Here is a 19,550-nt window from a genome sequence, read left to right on the forward strand (position 1 = left end):
GGTTGGTTTCTAAAATATAGGAGGGAGAAATTAGAGGTCCCTCCATTTTTATTATATTACGTTTTTCCTTTAGGTGTCTTTGTCCTGTATTTTAGTCTCTCTTTTTGAAGTGTTTTCATTCATTCATTTTTACCTTAAACGAGGAAAGTATTGCCTCTTTGTTTTTTTTTTTTTAAAGATTTTATTTATTTATTTGACAGAGATAGAGACAGCCAACGAGAGAGGGAACACAAGCAGGGGGAATGGGAGAGGAAGAAGCAGGCTCATAGTGGAGGAGCCTGATGTGGGGCTCGATCCCATAATGCCGGGATCACGCCCTGAGCCGAAGGCAGACGCTTAACCGCTGTGCCACCCAGGCGCCCCGAAAGTATTGCCTCTTAAGTGATGATCTAAATCAAGCATTACGGTTTACTGTAATGTTTGGAAGCACAATTCCACGCTCAGTTCTTTATCAAGTACCTACTTGTCAGGTTCTGTGTTTCCACCATTGTAGAGTGTGAGCACCTTCCCTAAACTGGGACATTTCCTTATGTCTGCCTATACACGTGAACTAAAATTAGAATTCCTGTTGTCTTCCTCTTTTTCATTTCCCACTCATTCCTCTCATTGTGCATGAAGTTCTTATTAGGAAACATGAGGTGCCAGGTACTGTCCTTGGATTTGGGGATACAAGATGGCTAATAGAGGGTCCCTTCTCTCAAGAAACGTAGCACCTAGCAGTGGGGTGGGCCCTGTGTCCATCTAGCTAGCAAGCATGCTGGTGAGGGGTGTGGTGAGAGGTTTGGTTGAAGTGGACCCTTCTTGGTCTTAAAGACTGAAGAGGATGTAACAAGGTGGAGCTGTGCTTTCCTTGCTCAGTAACAGCATGGCTAGTCATTAGATGGGTACTGTACTGTTCTGGAAGGGATTGCCATATATGAAGAAAAGCACTACCTTTTTCGCTAAAAACATAGTCATCTTATATTTCACATTATGCAGTTCCTTATTTTAGCTCCTTTCTCTTAAATTTAAGTTCTCAAATAAGCGTTGACTCCCAGAGTTCAATGCAGATATTTTGTCCACACCAGAGGGTCGAGTCATTGTTAGTAGGAGATGCGTGGCTAGGCCCATGACAGCTGAAGAACAAGTTGCCCTCTCTGTAGGTCTACCTGGAAGCATCCGCGCTTCCAGCCTCCTTCTGCTGTGAGTCTGTCTGAAACCACACTGTCCTTGTGGCTCGGGTACTCATCGTGTTTCCTTTAAACCCAACTGCCCAGTTGCCAGAAGTTTTCTGACCTTTTATTACTCCAAAGGTCAAGTAACTAAGACTTAATGTTCTTGTAAACCAAACTCCCTATCTTTTCCCTTGTCAGCACTTCCTTTACCTTGTACCCTATGTCATTTGGCTAGTTTCAGGGAGAGTTGTACCCCATGCTCCCTACTTCTGGACATAACAAGTTTAGCTGGCCATTGTTTTGGTAGATGACCTCACATGAGTTAGGATGTAATCTTGTCCTCATTCGTCATCGTCCTACCTTTCTAAGTGGAATTGAAATCAAGTGTGAATCGACTGCGATATGTTGCAATCATCTGGTAATAATTTGGGGAAAAAATGTTTCCCACACAAATTCAATGAAGATCAGCAATTTTAAAGTACACTATAGCATCTTGTATAAACTCCAGCTTACATTTCACATTATTTGTGGTCATGCAGTAGGTTCTGAAGAGAAAAGAACTATGGATAATCAGTTAAAAGAATGACAGATTCCCTGATGTGCTGATCAGTAGTAATACCTAATTTCGATTTCAGGTGTTAGCTACAATGGATTACCATATAGATGCAGCTGAGCACTGAGCATTCAACAGAGCCATGTGTTTTTTGGAAAAGTAATATTTATTCACACTGTGTGGCTTTCTTGAAAATTTTTTTTATTTTACTCTCCAGAGAAACTACAAACAAGATGTCAATAGCTTTATGTGGCATTCCCAGTAGTGTAGCTTAGAATATCGGCTGCAGTAGAAATGGCACGATGTATTTGCTTCAGCAAGGTAGGCTTCATCTGGGACTTTCTGAGGGACAGGCTTAGCAGTTAGACACAGGTGGTCATGTGGGGCTTTATTTTTATTGCCTTCAGAGACTTTAATGCATAAAAAATGGTCCTTGCAATATTTGGGTACACAAAGAAGCATCAGCATGGATGACGTTTCAACCTTTGAGTTGTCATATCCATTTGTTCTGTCCATTTGGGAATGTTCTTAGTAGCTCAGACTACGGACATGGTGTTTCATATTCAAACCTCATTGAGTTTATTTTTGAGTGTCTTTAAAGTCCATCCATTTTATAAATAAGAAAACTTTTATCTAGAAGCGGTGATGATGATAGGCCTGACCTCAGAGCAAGTTGCAGACTACTAGTGGCGACTGACAGTATGCGGGTGTGTAGATACACGTCATCTTGCTATGTTCTTTTGTTTTCCTTGTATTAAAAAGACATTTTTCTCTATTGCACATTAAGAAAATAAACCCAAATCAAGGAGACAGATAAGTATTTTGGAAAGCTGAAAAGCATGATTCAGTGCCAGATTGGTTTCCTGACTAAAGTAAAGGTCTGAAGAACAGTGGGCATGCTGCCAAGCATTCATCTAGTCCAATATCAAATCTATCCTGAATCCGTAGAGTAATTCTCTCAGCATCTTCTATACGCTGTTTTAATTTCAAGTGGCTGGATGGGATCAAAAGAATATCCCGGACTGCAGCTGGGGTGCCCAGTGCCCTTGGTGGAGAATGCATGAGAAAGTAGGATACTGAGTCACTGCCGTGCCATTCACTCAGGAAGAGTGAACTACAAAGTAGGAAGCAGAAGAAGGCCTGGAAGGACTCAACGGGCTTAGGCTTCAGTCAACATGAGGCAGCAGCCCATTGACAAGAAACAATGTCAGCAGAGATGGTGTCCCTGGAGTCGGGTGCACTGCTCTTAGTACTTCAACCTCTTATTATGATGAAAATATTCTAATTAATCATTGGAAGATTATTGTGGCAGAGAGATGTGCTGCTCACATCGCCCTTCAAGAAAGAATTTGCTACGGAGCTGCAAGGAGCAGGGTTAGCTGGCAGCCCGAGGCTGTCAGTGCCTTCAGCTCTCCAGCCACAATCACCTCTTCTCATCCCCAGCCATTGACTGAGCAAGGTGGTGGTACAAGGACCTAGCCGTTTTCAGGCACACCAGACCCCTCTAATGCATCATCTTTGCTGTGGTGCTTCTGCTAAGCTGGCAGAGACTTTTAGCTCTGTGTGGTGGTCTGAGGCTCCCTGGCCACTCCTACTTCCTCATTTCCCTTCCACAGATGTTCCTTTACAGTAAACCAGGGCACTCCTAATTCCACCGCAGTGTCTATCCTCAGAGAACTCAGCCTGCAATGATCATTATTCATCTGTTATCAAACATACCGAACTAGCCTGTGTAATAAATTTTTCAGTGAAGGGAAGTATGAGTTAGAACCATAAAACTTAGATGTGAACGGAGGCCTCTCTTCAGTCTGGAAACCTCCTAGGCCATCTCCAGGCCGTGCTTTTTCTGGGTGCTAGAGTTGCTCATGTGGTCAGCAGCAGCCTGACTGCTGAGACTCTGGTCCTTATTCTCAGGTCCAGAGTCATTGATTTTCTCTTTGCTTGTGATGTTTTCCCACAATCTGTAGACAGCTCTCTCGGTCCTATACTCCTGTCTGTGTCCTTGTCTGCAGCTCATGGGCATGTTGAGCTGTACATTCTGTTGCTAGGACAGTGCTTGCATGGGTTCTTATTAAGATATTCCATAGAGAACGTACTTATTTTTACTTCTTCTGATTCCCTTTTACCATAATGGCACTTACAACAGAACCTGGTTTTTACCTTTACTTCCTTTTGTGTATTACTCATCTAATACACATGTTGGTGTATATTGCAAGGTGAAGACCACTTGATTTTTCCCCCCAAAAAGCCATTTATTTGTCTCTGCACAATTTATAGATTGATCGATCCTGCCTGGTGGTTGATGTCTGACTGACAAAGGTTATGGGTTCTTCAGGCAGCAGATAATGCTGAGTTCACTTGATTTAATACTGAAGTCACTTTTCTTATATTTCATTTACATCAGTTTTCTTATATTTTCCAGCGTCGTTTAACTTTTTCTAAGTATTTATATATAAATAGTACTGAGTATTTTTAATCTCTGAGACAAATAAACGTGCAAACACCTGGGAAATTCAAAATTTCTTCTTTGACCTGTGCATACTTGTCTCCAGCTTCTGCTCTTCCTTCTTCATTCTTTAAAAAAAAAAAAAAGAAGAAGAAGATTTTATTTATTTATTTGAGAGAGAGGGCGAGCACACGCAGGGGTAGCAGCAGAGGGAGAGGGAGAAGCAGACTCCCCACTGAGTAGGGAGCCCGATGGTGCGCTCGATCCCAGGACCCTGTGATTATGAGCTGAGCCGAAGGCAGATGCTTAACCGACTGAGCCACCCAGGCGCCCCTTCCTTCTTCATCCTTATTGTCTTTGGAGAACTTGAGTGCACTGATATCTCCAGGGTTTCCTTTCATCTCTTTTTAAGCTCTCTCAGAGGGATCTTATGCACACACATGTTCCGCTGCTACCTATATCCTGTTACCATCCAAATCCTGCTTCTGCCCTCCAGGCCCGTATATCTAATTGTCTAGAACATTTCCTTGAAGAAGTCCATTGACACCTCCATTTCCAGGATGTCCAGAACCAAACTTGACGTGCTGGGATTCCTTCTAGATTTGATATCTTAGATAGAAGTATTGCCATTTGCTGAGCCGCTGGGGAGTTATTCTTGAGTCCTCCATTCACCACAAGTACTCTGACCACCGCCTTGACAGTTTTACCTACTACATATCACTATTATATGCTTCTCCTCTTTATCTTGCTGACCTCTGTCCAGGCCACTTCATTCCTCCTCTGAAATGCTGCTGTTGCCTCTTCATTGATATCTCTGCCTTTCTTCTCAGCCATCTTCAATTCCCGTCCAGCTGGAACCCGCTCAGTGAATGCACAGTGCTCCATGAGATCATAGCGTCACCTGCCTCTCCAGGCCCTTCTCCCCTCCTCACCTACCTGCCAGCCAAGTGGGCTCTCTTGCTGCTGCTGTTCCTTTCAGGTCCCAGGCTGTCTTTGCCTGTTGGCCTTCACACATGCTCTTCCTTTTGTGCCTGTTCTCCACGAGGCTAATTTAATTAGTTCTGTAAGTCTCAGCTCAAGTGTCCTTTTTTCCTGGTACCATTCCGTGAAGCTTCTGCTGAGATGAGGTGCTCCCCCCCTCCCCTCTGCAGCAGCTCAGAGAAATTTCTGTCAGCCTTTTTTTTTTTTCCTGAATGATATTTTCTGTATCATCTCTCTCGCCCATTAATCACGAAACCCTTAAGAGGAAGAACTAAATAGTTTATGAATATTTATTTTATTCCTGCATTTCAAATACCAAGCTTGGTATCAAGTGTGTAGGTATTTTTCACTAAATGGGATATGATATACATGTGCCCATTGTGTGTATATAAGTGTGTTTGAGTGTATGTCCGCATTAACATGTAGTAAAACAAGATATAAGATACCCTTTAGAGTTATGAGCTTATGAGATGCCGAGCCCACATGTTCTAGAGAGAGTCTGAAGTGGAAATGTAGGAGAGAGCTCCTGTGAGTGATTGTCAGCACGTGATCAGCCACATACTGCTTTTAATATATATAATCGGAAATAGTCTTCAGTGTAGTTTATATAGCATTTTCATCTGTGTCGATGCGTGCTATGAAGAATTTATAAGAAAGGCCATAACTGAATGCATTTATATTTTATCATGTTTGTCAAATATTGAAAAATTAGTTCTTTTAAATTATACAGCTTTTTTGTTGTTGTTGTTTGGGTTTTCTTTACTAAGTTTAGGGTTTAAGAAATGCCCACACATTTTAATGTATTTTAATGTAAATACCGTTAAGTCAATGACATGTAAGGAAAGACCCAGGTACATTGTATGTTAACGTGAACAGAGGACCAAAGCAAAGATTAGGGTACTTGTAAATCTCAAAACAGTTCTGCAAGTAAAAAGCACGCATAATTCTTCTGCTGAGTATTTATTTGAGCACATGCTATGTGCCAACCGTGCTCTTGGTGCTGGGGACACTTCCGAGAAAAGACAGAGGCGTTCTTGTTCTTGTGGGTCCTCTACTCTGGGGGAGGGAATACCGCCTTCAAATGGGCAAACGTGCACATCACTTCAGCTAGGGGTTAGGGCTAGGAAGATGACAGAACAGGTGGTAGAGAAAGCATCAGAGCAGGGGTGAGGTGGTGCCCAGAAAGAAGGCCCAGAGAGGCCTCTGTGGGGAGGTGGTGCTTGCAGCGAGAGGGATGGTGAGGCGAGGCCATCAGCACTGGGCTGTGGGTGGAGAAACATCCAGGCGGAGCAAGGAGTCTGCCTTTTAAAGTCCCTCGCTTCTGTTGGAAGTGGACCTATCATGCCTTTTCTCAGTGGATGTTCTTACCTGTTCACTGTTGCCAAATAGAACAAAGGAAGTAATACAGGTATATGTCACTGACCCAGGGGGAAGTTAAGACAAGAAAATGAAAACAAAGCAAAACCTCGGGCTGGCTCAAATGGAGGAGGCAGGTTCTTAGCTGCCTGGAAATATACTTATTCAGGAGAGCGGGATATACGTTTTTTACCTTCATCTTTCAAAATGGTAGAGTATTAGCCTAGATAAACCTAGAATGAGGATTTTTCATGGTAAAATAGTCATGTGTTATCAATACCAAGAAATATATTTTGACCAGTTTTTGGATTTCTACACTTCTTAAAAAGGTAGGTGCAGATAAAGTACAAAGAATCTTATGACCCAAGAGTAACTTGATCAAAACTAATTTTAGAGTGGGGAAAAAAAGAAAAAAAAAAACGTACTTGGGGTTTGTCTTTTTTTTTTTGAAAAAGTTGCTATTATTAGCCAAATACTCTCGTACATCATATATTCGTTCTTTATCGTATCTTCCAATGTGTGGGGTGAAGGGGGTAGAATTCCTAACTGCAATCCTAACCTTATTTTTAGCTATTAATTTCAAGAAATTCTTGGCAGCAATTTCATTTCGTTGTTCATCCGTGTGCTCATGATCTTATCCTCCTTGTTGTTCATCTTTCTTCCGACTCTGGTCCTTGTCCAGAGACTAATAATGATGATAATGGAATGGGGAAGTGGAAGGTGAAAAAGCAGAAACCTGGGGAAATCTGGCATTTGAGAAATTATTATTTTAATATGAATTTAAGCAATGGCTATGATTCAATTAAGATAAAATGATCCTTCGAGGGTTTTTTTCCCCTTCTTTTTCTTGTTTTCTTTTAGGAGGAATTAAATGTGGAACAGTGATGCTTTTAAGGCACTCAGGGAAGGAAGGTTGCTTGGGGCAAGTAAAAGACACTGTCCCATGGGCTACAGGGTGAAGTGCACTACTTATGTTATTAGAAATAGTTTTTTTTTTCTTTTCTGAAATACACACACACACACACACACACACACACATACAGCACTGTCATGAAATGTGTAGTTTATTTTCTCTTTATATCTTAACAATTTTTAAATTTGTTTTATACAAAATACTGCAATTTCTACCTGAACGAATTTTCTTTCGATGGCATTACCAGAGTATAGGTAAGAACAATTTAAAGATTTTTAAAGTGATATAGATTTCTTCCAGTCGAATTTTCAAAATGTTTTCTATAATTAGCACCATCAAGATTGGGTTATAACAAGGGATGGTAAGAAGGGTTTGCTGGTTAAAAGTAAGACAAGTCCAACCTGGACGTTGGAGGAAAACAGAATATCTATCTTGCCACAGGTGCTCCTTAAAAAGGACGCTTCATAGACCAGCAGCATCAGCCTCACCTGAGAGCTAGAAAATGCAGAATGTCAGGCCCATGCCAGACCTACCAAATCATAGGCTGTGTTTTTAACAAGAGCTCCAGGGGACTCTTGTGCACAAAATTGTTTGAGAAACAGTTGATCCAGAGTATTTTCAAGTAATTGTTCATTTTTTTCTTACAAAAATATCTTGTTCTTCAAGATTTTATCATCGATGCAGAGTTACTCTGTTTGAATGCTTTAGGGTGTGGCAGCGGGAGGGAACTTGAAATATAGCCATGTTACCACGTCTGCCCTTTCTCTGCAGCTCTTGACATCGAACAATGTTGCCTCTCGATTTAATATTCATGGCACAACTGGTGTAACTTGTGCTACTGACTGTGACTCCTCCTTTTTGTTTAGAGAGTGTCTGGTTTGGTCTTTCCGCCTTTGAAGACTGACAGTTCCTCCCTTTTTCCTCCTTGCCAGATGATCATATTTGGGAGAACATAACCTTATAATGGGATGTTAACTCTCTGATCATTCATTCATTCATTCATTCAAATACCTCTTGAGGGAGAAACAAAGTCCTGGGGCAGAAGCAAAGAATATCTCACCATGCTTGTATTGTATAAGCTGATTGCCGGGGTGGGGGATAGGTGAGAAAAAAAAATAATTACAGTATGATTGTCACTACGAAAAGTGTAATGGTAGCAATGAAGAAAGTCGAACAGTTCTATTCAGAGGACTTGAGGAAGGCTTCAAGAGAGGTAATCTCTACCTGAGCCTTGAAATATGAGTGTGGAAAGGGTTTCCTAGATGGGAGATCGATCTGTGAAAGACATGGGACATGAAAGAACATGGCACATTCAGTGGGTATTTCAAAATTCAGAACCCCAAATTTAATTTAGTACTATTTATTTGAAAAATATAACTGACCCTGATAGAAACTGAACTGTTTAGTGAAATATATATAATAAATACATCTACTTAACTGAATGATGATATCATTACTTGAGGGTAGATGCCTTGGTCTTTAAATCTTTCAAATACACAAAGAAAGTTTCCCTTTAAATTTTAGCGTTATCAATAGCATTTCTGTTAATTGCTACTTCAACATTGTGTATTTAAAGTAAAAATTTAAAAATGAAATGGTAAGTACAATCTGAAGGGGAATCGTAGGGATTTGTAACACTCCATGGTGTGGGAGAAATAGACGAAAATGAGAAATAACTGCATGCAGACCTTTTTATTTGTGCTAGATATAATCCGTTCATTCTGTTTATATCGTATGTATGAAAACCCTACTCATTTTCTACAGAGAGTACTTTAAAATGTCTGAAGCTTAATAGCCCCCCTCAGCCTGAATAAACTTACTGGGAATGGGTGTAGAAACTCATTTGCTCTTTGTGTTGTGAAACTTTATGTATCTAGGAGGTGGTCTATCGGATTACCTTAATTCTGGCTACTATGACTACATGGACTGGTTAAGATTGCAGGTACAGTTAGCTTTTTACCCAGTTTAATAGTGTCTGACTGAGAACAGTGACTCTTGGGTTGGGATTGCAGAGTACTAGTCTCCTGAGCCAGCATAAGAACAGGTGCTGTTTATCTAGTTTAGTGTGTAGAATAAGCGAGTTTATCTAGTGTATAGAATAAGCTGTCTGTGTGACACGGTCAGGATGAGTCATGTTTTAGAATGTTGACGTATAAGGGGCGCCTGGATGGCTCAGTCGTGAAATGTCTGCCTTCGGCTCAGGGTGTGATCCCAGGGTCCTGGGATCGAGCCCCACATCAGGCTCCCTGCTGAGGGCCTCCTTCTTCTTCTCCCACTCCCCCTGCTTGTGTTCCCTCTCTGGCTGGCTGTCTCTCTGTCAAATAAATAAAGAAAATCTAAAAAAAAAAAAAAAAAAGAATGTTAAAGTATGAGCATTTGCATATAAAATCAACCTTATTTTGATGCTTATATGCTTAATACTTGAATCAAACAGGCTCTTTTCAGATAAATGTATTTTTGCATGATTTATCAAACTGGGTAGAAGTTGGTGGTTAGGTCTCCAGATCTTTTATTATGATCTTCAGGCTGTGTGTACTTTGGAATCAGAATTTTTCAGATTTTAGAATTGCACTGTGGTCTATTGACATTCAAGAAACATTAACACAATGTTGATGTCTATATGTAACAGCCCAGGGGACTGGACAGCACCCTGTAACCAAGAGAATTCTTATTTCTGTAGCCTAAGATATGACTATTTGGCATCAGTGGGATAACTACATCCAAAATAACCTCAGGTTAGTCAGGTGTTGCCACCACATGAGTTCAGATGCAGATCAGGTCCTGTCCACTAGTGAATTACACACAAAAAGCTTTTGTTTTCATAGCTTCTTGGATTTTGAAATTGCTGATAAGCGATTGTGGATGAGCAGTTCTACACGTTTTCTTGACCTCATTCTCTTGCATTCTTCTCAGTTTATTTGGATTTGTTAAAATGGCTACCATTTTGTCACTCAAGGTCTTGACCAAGTTAGTTATAAAAACTGAGACTATAAGGAAACACCAGATTTCAAAAGGAAGGAATGTGCGTTCAATATTTCCATAGCATCGGTATCTTCTGGACTTCCTCGAAACCTCTTGGGGCTAGGACAGGAAGCTTTTCACTAGTCTATTCCAGACACTCTACATACCTAGTATCCCTCATTTTAGATCTCTTATATTCTAGATATCTAATATTTCTTACCTAATCTGAAGACCACTCCTGTATAAACTACTTAATTAAATGTTACCATGGCTGGTAGTGGCCAAGGTACTCTGGAATACTGAGTTAGAACCTTGAAGCTGGGTTCACACACCACTGATTTGGTATGCTTCCTGTCACACACTACAAATAATGTCCCTAAGTATAGAAACCTAAAATAAGAGCAACTCCTATATTCTTCAAGTCTTCAAAGTTCTCAGACCTATCAGATAGCCAGGTTTATACAGAGAAAGAAGAAGTTAATTTGAAGCATCAAGTGCCACAGTGTGAAGTCCATTTGAAGTCAGTTTCTTATCCTGCCATCTTGTTTTGTCAGTAGCAAAGAGAGAGGTTCTGTTTCTCTCTAAACTGTTTTTAGAGGGAGAAAGTAGTCTATACATTTCTCTATGCGTAAGGATGTAAAGGCTGGCTCCTTGCTATATATAAGCCATTGAATGAGGAAGCCTGTTTGGACTCTCAGTGTTGTCATGTGAAATGAACACCGTTCATTATTCCAGGCATCTAGAGATACTGCTTCAAGTGAGGTTTAGAGGGTAGGAAGATAAGGGAGGTGACTGACAGAACACTCACCAACCGTGATGTCTGCCAACCTCCTACTCAACTGTTTGTACGTTCCCATGACTAATGATGAATGGGAAGATTTTCCTAAAGTCAATTTTAGGCCAATACGTCATGGTGGACAAGGGTGGGCACTTGAAGCCTTATCTCTGTAATAATGAGAGCTGATAGGATGTGAGGAGATGATAAAGAATGGCACATCAGTAAACCAAGAATATTTGGTGCAGGGACAGGCTCTGGCCCCCTTTCATGTGCCCATGCGTCATCAGTACAGGATTCAAGTTCTGTGGGTTTGCTTTAAGAGGGTTTACTGCTCATGAGTCTCTAGGAAGCACATTTCCTGTCCCGTTCGGCGTACAGTGCTATGCCTGTATGCGGTAAATGTTTGCTGTGGGTGGAAGGATTTGTTTTGTACTAGAGATGTTTTCTATCAAAAATCTTCAAAATAAGTAGCCCTTGAGTTTAAAGGAGTGGGCTCAAATGGAAGGTTCACAGAGTGCCTCATATGTGTTTTTTATAGGAGTCGTTATTCATCTAGTTTGCTCAGCCAGGTTCTTCTGATACATAATATAAAAACCAATGCATAATACACTGCAGATTTGTTGATGACTTTGTAAGAGTATCCCTCGTGTTATGTCTGGGGCTACCCAGTGGCCTGACAGTGCTCTGAGCAGCCTTCTTTCTCAAAGTTTCTACAGCTCACTGAGCTCTAACTACTGCTGGGGAGCCTGAGCCCGACAGCCCTCCCTGGGTCCCTCATAGTCAGGACACACCACAGCCCCCTCTTCCTGAGGAAACAGGGTCTTCTGTGCACTTGACACTAGGACTCCCCCAGAGATGCATCTCGGCCAGGCTGAACTACGGGGACCCTGCATGCCTTTGTGTCTACCAGGTGATGGCTGAGCCTAGTGCCCCTTTGACCCACTTGGTGTCTTCCCAGGGTCATCTCTGGGGTGCTTTCATCATCATTACCCTGCATTTCTTGCCCTCCTTCCCACTTTGTACTCAGTCCTCTGGAAATCCTCTTACTGGGTTAAGCCACAGCCCTAGAGCCTCAGCCTCTTGGTTTCACCTCCTCGGCTCTTTGAACCCTGGCTTTTCTCTCAGGCTTCTTTGTCTCCCTCAGGTCTGTGGGGGTGAGATCGTGGTCTTTCTTTTCTCCAAAGCCCATTCCAGACCTCATCCACCACCCCCTCTGTAGAAACTTCTCCCTTGACTAGAACTTGTCCTTCCTCGTTGCCGCCATGTCTTCTGATCTTCTGCTTACTTGCCTTTTTTTTTTTTAATGACTTTGCTGTCTCCGAGTCCTTTGCCTTCATGCCAAGTTACCCATCAGCTCCCCGACCGCTCACCCTCCATGGTTTCGACTTTATCTTCTGCCCCCTTGTCATCATGCAGACCTGTATCTGAGCACAACCTCTGTCCTTCTGATCTTTCATTTAGTTACTTGCCGGCCACCTCCTCTGTTTTTTCCTTTTTAAAAAAGCAGTTCTTTTGGGGGAGTATAATTGACATACAATAAACTATTATGTGTAGATAATGTTAATTTTGAGAAGTTTTGACATAGGTTTATACATAACATCTTGACCATCAAGAGAATGTGAAATCATTATGACAATCAAGAGAATGAACATAGCCATCATTCTCAGTGATTTTCTCATGCCCTTTTCCCACCTCCCTGCCCAGTCTCCAGGTCACCACTGATCTACTTTTTGTTGTTATAGATTAATTTGATTTTCTAGAATCTTACAGAAATAGAATCGTGCAGTGTGTACTCTTCTTTGTTTGGCTTCTTTTAGTCAACATAATTATTTCGAGATTCTTCTGTGTTGGTGCATATATTAATAGTTCATTTCTGAGTAGTACAGTATTCCATTGTATAGATACACCATAGTTTGTGTATCCAGTCACTTGTTGATAGGCATTTGGGCTGCTTCTAGTATTTGAATATAAACAAAGCCACTGCAACATTTGTGTACAAGTCTTTATGTATACATGTGCTTTCCTGACTCTTGCGAATGGAATGGCTGAATCATATCGAGTCATATGTTTAACTGCCAGACTCTTCCCATAGTGGCTGATATTCTCACCAGCAGCATGAGAGTTCTTGTAGTTCTTGTAGTTATTTTACATTCTCATTGACACTTAGTGTGATCAGTCTTTTTATTTTAGTGGTAGTGGTATCTTATTGTGGTTTTAATTTGCATTTCTCTAATGACTAATGATCTTGAGCATCTTTCATGTGGTATTTGCCAACTGTATGTCTTTGGCAGTGTGTATGTTTGAATTGATGGGACTTTTTTTTATGAAAACATTTATCAATTTTTATCAGGTTCAATTAGCCATCATTAGTTTTTGGTGTAGTGTTTGGCGATTCGTTAGTTGCGTATACCACCCAGTGCTCATCACCACAGGCGCCCTCCTTAATACCCTTCACCTGTTTACCCCTCCCCCACCCCCTCCCTTCTGTAACCCTCAGTTTGGTTCCCAGAGTCCAGAGTCTCTCATGGTTTGCGTCCCTCTCTAATTTCTTCCCATTCAGTTTTCCCTCCCTTCCCTTGTGGTCCTCTGAGCTATTCCTCATGTCCCACATATGAGTGAAACCATATGATAATTGTCTTTCTCTGCTTGACTTATCTCACTTAGCATAATCCTCTCTAGTTCCATGCATGTCGATGCAAATGGTGGATATTCATCCTTTCTGATGGCTGAGGAATATTCCATCGTAGATACGAACCACATCTCCTTTATCCATTCATCAGTTGAACATTTTGTTTAATTGAGTTGTTTGTGTTCTTACTATTGAATTTTGGAAGTTCCTTATATAGTCCAGATTTAAGTACTTTGTCAAATATGTGGCTTGGAAATCTTTTCTCCCCATCTCTGACCTGTCTTTTCATTCCCTTAGTTGTGTCCTTCAAAGAGTAAACTTTTAAAAATTTTTATAAAGTCCAGTTTATCAGTTTTTCTATTGTGGATCGTGTCTTTGGTGTCCCGTCTAAGGAATCTTTGCCTAAGCCAAGATCACAAAGACCTTCTATGTTTTCTTGTAGAAATGCTATAGTTAGTATGATTCACATTTAGGTCCTTGATTCCTTTTGAGATTAATTTCAGATTCCTCCAGTGGACTGCCGCTCCCGAGTGCTTATTGTAGATACTGTAGTGCCAGAAAGTTCTGTGTTCCTGCTCAACTGGCAACTTTCAGCACACCTTGTACGCCAGCACCCCAAAGGGGGTTTCTCTGTGTTCTTGTACTTTTCCTGGTGTGGTATACTGTCTTTGCTTATAAATTGGCTTGAGGCATGATACAGAGAGAATTTTTTAAAAATTAAAACCAAATAAGAATCCATTTTCTAATGCTAAAATTATTAAAACTATCTTTGTGAACTAGTGGCCTTAAAAAGATATCTAAAAGATTGTTACTTTGTCAAGAGAAATTGTCAAGCATTGCAATTCTCAGAACTAAAAGTAAGCTAAGCGAAGATTTGAAAATGTTGCTGAATTTGTTCCATTAAAGCCAGGAAAGTAAAATTATAATGCATTCTGTGTTATAAACAAAATATTTAAGCTAATGATGAGTTTTAATCTTTTTTGATTGTTCAGTATTGAGATTTTGTTTTTTCAATGTTTAAATGTTCTGGAAAAAATGAACCATTAAAAATACATCAAAACATATCTATAGTGGTACACATTTTTCCTTTTACCTTAAGCTCCGGTATGGCTTAGCTGAACACTGGTACTTATTTCAACTTTAATAGTGTTCATCATGGATTTTTTTGCATTAATTTTGATTTTTAGAAAGTATTGTATTAAAATATTACTTACTTTGATTACTGAGTTTTGGTGTCCCCTTAAATCTTGTGCAGACCCCTCACTCTTCTTGTCCTAGACCCAGCCCTCCTGAAAAGCAATAAGACTCACATTCAAAGAATATTTATAAAATACAATCAAAGTTAGCCAATAGAAGTTAGAAGTTCATAGAATCAGTTCAACCCTAGCAGTCTGACTTCTGACTCTGGCTTGTAACTGCCAACCTGTACTGCTTCACACATACAGGAGTTTCTGAATACAACAAGATGGGCTACATCAAATATGTATGTATTCATTTTCTATTGCTGCTCTAACAAATTATCAGGTGAATTTCAAAAAAAGTCAGGGACTATTGGCAGATATGGATCAGACAGTCTGTATGTCTCTTTGTAAAGGCTGTCTTTTCTATAAGTTTTTTTTTTTCTCTCCGTGTAGAAATGAGTGGATAAAGAAAGGGGGGGTAATCAGAAGGGGTAATGAAACATGAGAGACTATGGACTATGAGAAAAAAACTGAGGGTCTCAGAGGGGAGGGGGGTGGGGGAATGGGATAGACCGGTGATGGGTAGTAAGGAGGGCACGTATTGCATGGTGCACTGGGTGTTATACGCAACTAATGAATCATCGAACTTTGCATTGGAAAGCGGGGATGTACTGTATGGTGATGAACATAATATAATAAAATTTCATTAAAAAAAAAAGAGAAATGAGTGGATATAGGCAGCTGTGGGTAGGCCAAATGTAAAAGTTGAAACTGTGGACCTAGTCAAAGAAGAGAAAGGGCTGACGAGCCCCAGTGCTCATGCACAATGACCAGGAGAAAGTGTTTCCAAGAATGTGTTGCAAGATGATGGATTTGCCAGATGTCCGGAAAGAGAGCTGTGTGTGCAGAATTTATCTCAAATCTCTTGAGTGGAGTGTCTGTTGACAGTGCCAACCACATGAGGTCCTCATGGGCATACTGGAGCCAGTATTAAACTAAGGCACAGTGGACTTTGACAAAGAATGGATGCACATGGCCCCAGGTTAAGGAGAGGTATGGGGTAAAACAGTCCCATGAGCACAGGCACTTGAACTGTAGCTGTGAGAGAGCTTAGCCCAGTAAGTGCTGGCTCTAGACCAAAAATTACTGGAGATGGTTTGGTGACTGGAGAAGTAGAGGGAGGAGGGCACTTTAACTTCCCTCACTCATTCACAAAGCATTGGTAATTTAGTGCTGTACTCTGGTCATAACAATGGTGAGTTTCCACTAAGCCTCAGTATTATAAATGGCACAACAGTTAGAAAATTGTATGCATTTAACTAACATGCATGTATCTATCCACATAAAGATGATCTGTAGCAATTTGTCGAGACTGGTTCTGTTTCTTGTTGGAACATCTCTTTAAAATACATTGGTGGGGAAAATATGGTTTGATGTCCAAGTTTTAATTATTGCATAAACCTTCTCATCAGGAGATCTTAATAGTTCTTTTTTCCCAGAAAAATTTGGGAGGACATGTTCTCTTCCCTAACTTCTAATATATTTTCATTTTTAAAAATTACTTCCTTCTTGAAGGTTAAGATCCCGTTTAGAGCCTACATCTGATATTTAGTTGGGTTGCCAAGCCATCTCCATACTAAGACGTGAACACATTTATAGGATGATAGGTAATATGATTCCATCCTCATAAGAGAGACTTTTGTCGTTGAAGTGGGATGCAGCACCAAAGGTTTTGCACTTGACTGGTGTAGTTCTGAGTAAACTTTGATTCCTTCTCCTTGACAGTGACCAGAGTTCCGTTAGAGGACTGAACCCATAAATGTGATTGTCACCACAAGGAAAGAAACGTGCGGTTTTGAATATTTACAGAATGTTCTCGTAAAAATGTTCTGTGAGCAGCAGTTTTATTTTTAACTTTAGAAATTTAAAAAAATCATTTATTTTACGCATGATGAGATATTTACACATAATCCATGGCGAGCATGTATGTTACTTTAATACGAATCATTTTGACTCTTTTAAGAGTTTTGAAGAGGTTCATACTTAAAGTACTTTCATCTTAAAGATCTCTCTCTCCTATGACATTGCTTTTTTCTGAAGGTCATCTTTCTTTTATTTTTTAAAAATTGTATCTTGTCACAAGTACATATTTTCTTTCTAAAACTGATCTTTTAAAATATATCTTAATCCATTTTGAGTTTTTTTGTGTGTATGGTATAAGTTTATGTACTTTATTTCTAACTCGGTTTTTGAGGCTCAACTTTAAAGAAGCTTCTACGCGCTGGAAATTCTATTAAAAGTATTTATTTTAGGTGAATGTGAAATGGCATTTTGCATCACTCTTAAATTTATGAGTGCCACAAAGTGACAAAAGAGGGCCATTTTGAGGGAAAAAAGATCTTTAAAAACCACTCAACTTACTTTTTATTTTAAATTGAAAATTATATGGCAAATATTGTTAGAGCTTTTGTTCTTATCTCATAACTTACTGTGATAGACATTTTAAATATTATTCAGAGAACAGGGCTTGGGATTCAGGGTTTGGAATTCGGAGTTCGCATTTTGATTTTGCTGTGTATAGTCAAGGAACCATTGGCAAGGCGCTAACTGCTCCACTGTTATCATCAGGAAAGGGACGGGGTTGGAGTTCCTCTCCGAGCTTCAGCGTTCATGTGTTGGATTCTGTTCACCCCAGTAATCTTGTTAAAATTATAGTTGTCTCTGAATAATTTTTGCTGGTTTTGATAACTCTTGTTGGGGAAAAGAGCAGCAGAGCCTTCCTGTTGAATATTTACCTCTTTGCAGCACATCAGTCTTGTACTTTAGGTTAACATTGGCTTATTTTAAAACGAACATACCTTTTATAATGATATATACTATTCGATGCTAGATAAGATGACCCTAAAATGTAAGTGGCAAAAGAAGCCAGCCAGAGATACGTATTTTATGGGAGGTTATTCCCTTGTAGTTCTGTGTGTACCTTTGATAAGTTCGAATATTTTTTGTTTTATACTTATTTAAACACTCACAGCCACTTAAGTTTGATGTGAACTATTTCTTACATGCTGAAAAAGGGAGGTGAACTATTCTTAGCTTCACAATAGATTCCATATTTTATCCCTCCTATTTCAATTAATAGTCTTCTAGTTAAAACTTATCAGGTTGTGACCTCATGTTTATTATTGGCCTTATTTACATTTTGTTAACTCAAATACAGTTAACATAAAAAGTTGGCAACGTAATAGAATTTTGTAGAAACTTTCCTCCTGTTAAATTTAATATGATTTGGTTAGAGATACATAGAGCCGTGTCATTTTTTTATCTCTTGTATTCAGCAATGTCACCATTTATTTTGCCTGCTTGGGGAAGGGGGACGGGTGTGAGTGGTCCTCAAGTCTTGTGCACAGCAGTGGCCTGTCCATGGGCATGTCTGAGTGTGTCCTGGAATCCACTGTTGATGGGGTAGAACTGTCTCCACACAGGGTGTCTGTCTCAGTGTATTTGACTTCTATGGGGAGCCAGCCAAGCCTGCTTTTTTCCTTTTCCTTTTCCTTTTCCTTTTCCTTTTCTTCCCCCCCCCCTTTTTCCCTCCCCTCCCCTCCCCTCCTCCTCCCCTCCTCCCCTCCCACTCCCTTGGGCTCCTCCCCTCCCCTCCCCCTTTTCTTTTGGCTTTCCTGCAGAGTCTCATGTTTGGCTTAAACACTTCCTCTTGAGGAATCTGCACCACCCTGGTGTAGTTGAGAGATCAGCCAGTCCCTCACCTGCCTACATTTGGAGCTCACTGCATCTTTCAGCTTCATCTGACATGTTTTTCATCTTTTTTGCTTATTTCATCTCTTTTATTGGTGTTATCCTTTCAGCCATTTAGAAATCCAGAAACGGAAGTTCTTACCTGTGTTTATAAATTTTAAGAATGGGATGGAGCTGAAAGTAAGTGTAGAGGAGAATAAAGGGCCCATATGCCTGTACTGATGCATTCCACCAAGTCATACTGGTCATTCAGAGCCCAGGGAAGCTGTTGGAGAGAGCAGAGTAGGGACATGAGGCAGGGAAATGGACAGCTGCCCTGTCCCATTGAACCAGGTCTTCAAGGTTTTATTTAGCTCTAAGATTTTTCAAGGACACTGCATTATACATGTGAATGTTGCAGTGATATGACATAAACCCTATTCAAAGCACAGTGTAAATTTGGAGGAAAATTATCTTTGCATTGTTTTTGAGGATAACTGACTGTTGATGACACAGGCACTGTTGTAACTCACTTAACCCTGTACGAGTGCTTTGTGGTAAATTCGGTTATCATCCCTATTTCACAGAGGGGGAGACTAACGCGTAAGGAAGTTCAGTGGTTCTCCACTGGCCACAGCTCAGCCAGCAAGCAGCAGAGCCTGAATTCAAGCCCGGGCACTGTGGCTCCAGACCCCAAGCTCTTAATCCTTGTGCTTCTTGCAGCACGCCTGCTTCCTTGTCACTAAGAACTTGGTGCAGGAATTTAACAGTAACTTTAACTTCTAGTTTTTCTTTCTCAGGACTGATTCTGCGTTACAGTGCATCTCTGCATAAACATGTAAGTGTTTAATTTTGTCACCTTTAATTTT

The 19,550-nt window shown here is 40.4% G+C and overlaps 2 protein-coding genes across 13 annotated transcripts in view; one reads left to right on the plus strand and one right to left on the minus strand.

The window, feature by feature from the left end:
• LOC125281937 (dual oxidase 1-like) overlaps positions 1 to 19,550 on the minus strand; it is a 172,851-nt gene that overhangs the window by 68,246 nt on the left and 85,055 nt on the right.
• Positions 1 to 19,550, plus strand: part of LOC125281969 (ral guanine nucleotide dissociation stimulator-like) — a 75,401-nt gene that overhangs the window by 21,255 nt on the left and 34,596 nt on the right. For 2 of the 12 annotated variants that reach the window (XR_008959525.1, XR_008959529.1), the window contains exon 4: positions 4,984 to 7,657. The exons of 7 other annotated variants lie outside the window; for them this stretch is intronic. The gene's annotated coding sequence lies outside the window, so the exon portion shown is untranslated. Of the gene's footprint in view, positions 1 to 4,983; positions 7,658 to 19,481; positions 19,520 to 19,550 lie in introns of those variants that run through there. 3 more of the 12 variants (XR_008959526.1, XR_008959527.1, XR_008959531.1) reach the window with 2 other exon arrangements.

This window comes from Ursus arctos, unplaced genomic scaffold, assembly GCF_023065955.2.
Source record: "Ursus arctos isolate Adak ecotype North America unplaced genomic scaffold, UrsArc2.0 scaffold_16, whole genome shotgun sequence".
Lineage (NCBI taxonomy): Eukaryota > Metazoa > Chordata > Mammalia > Carnivora > Ursidae > Ursus > Ursus arctos.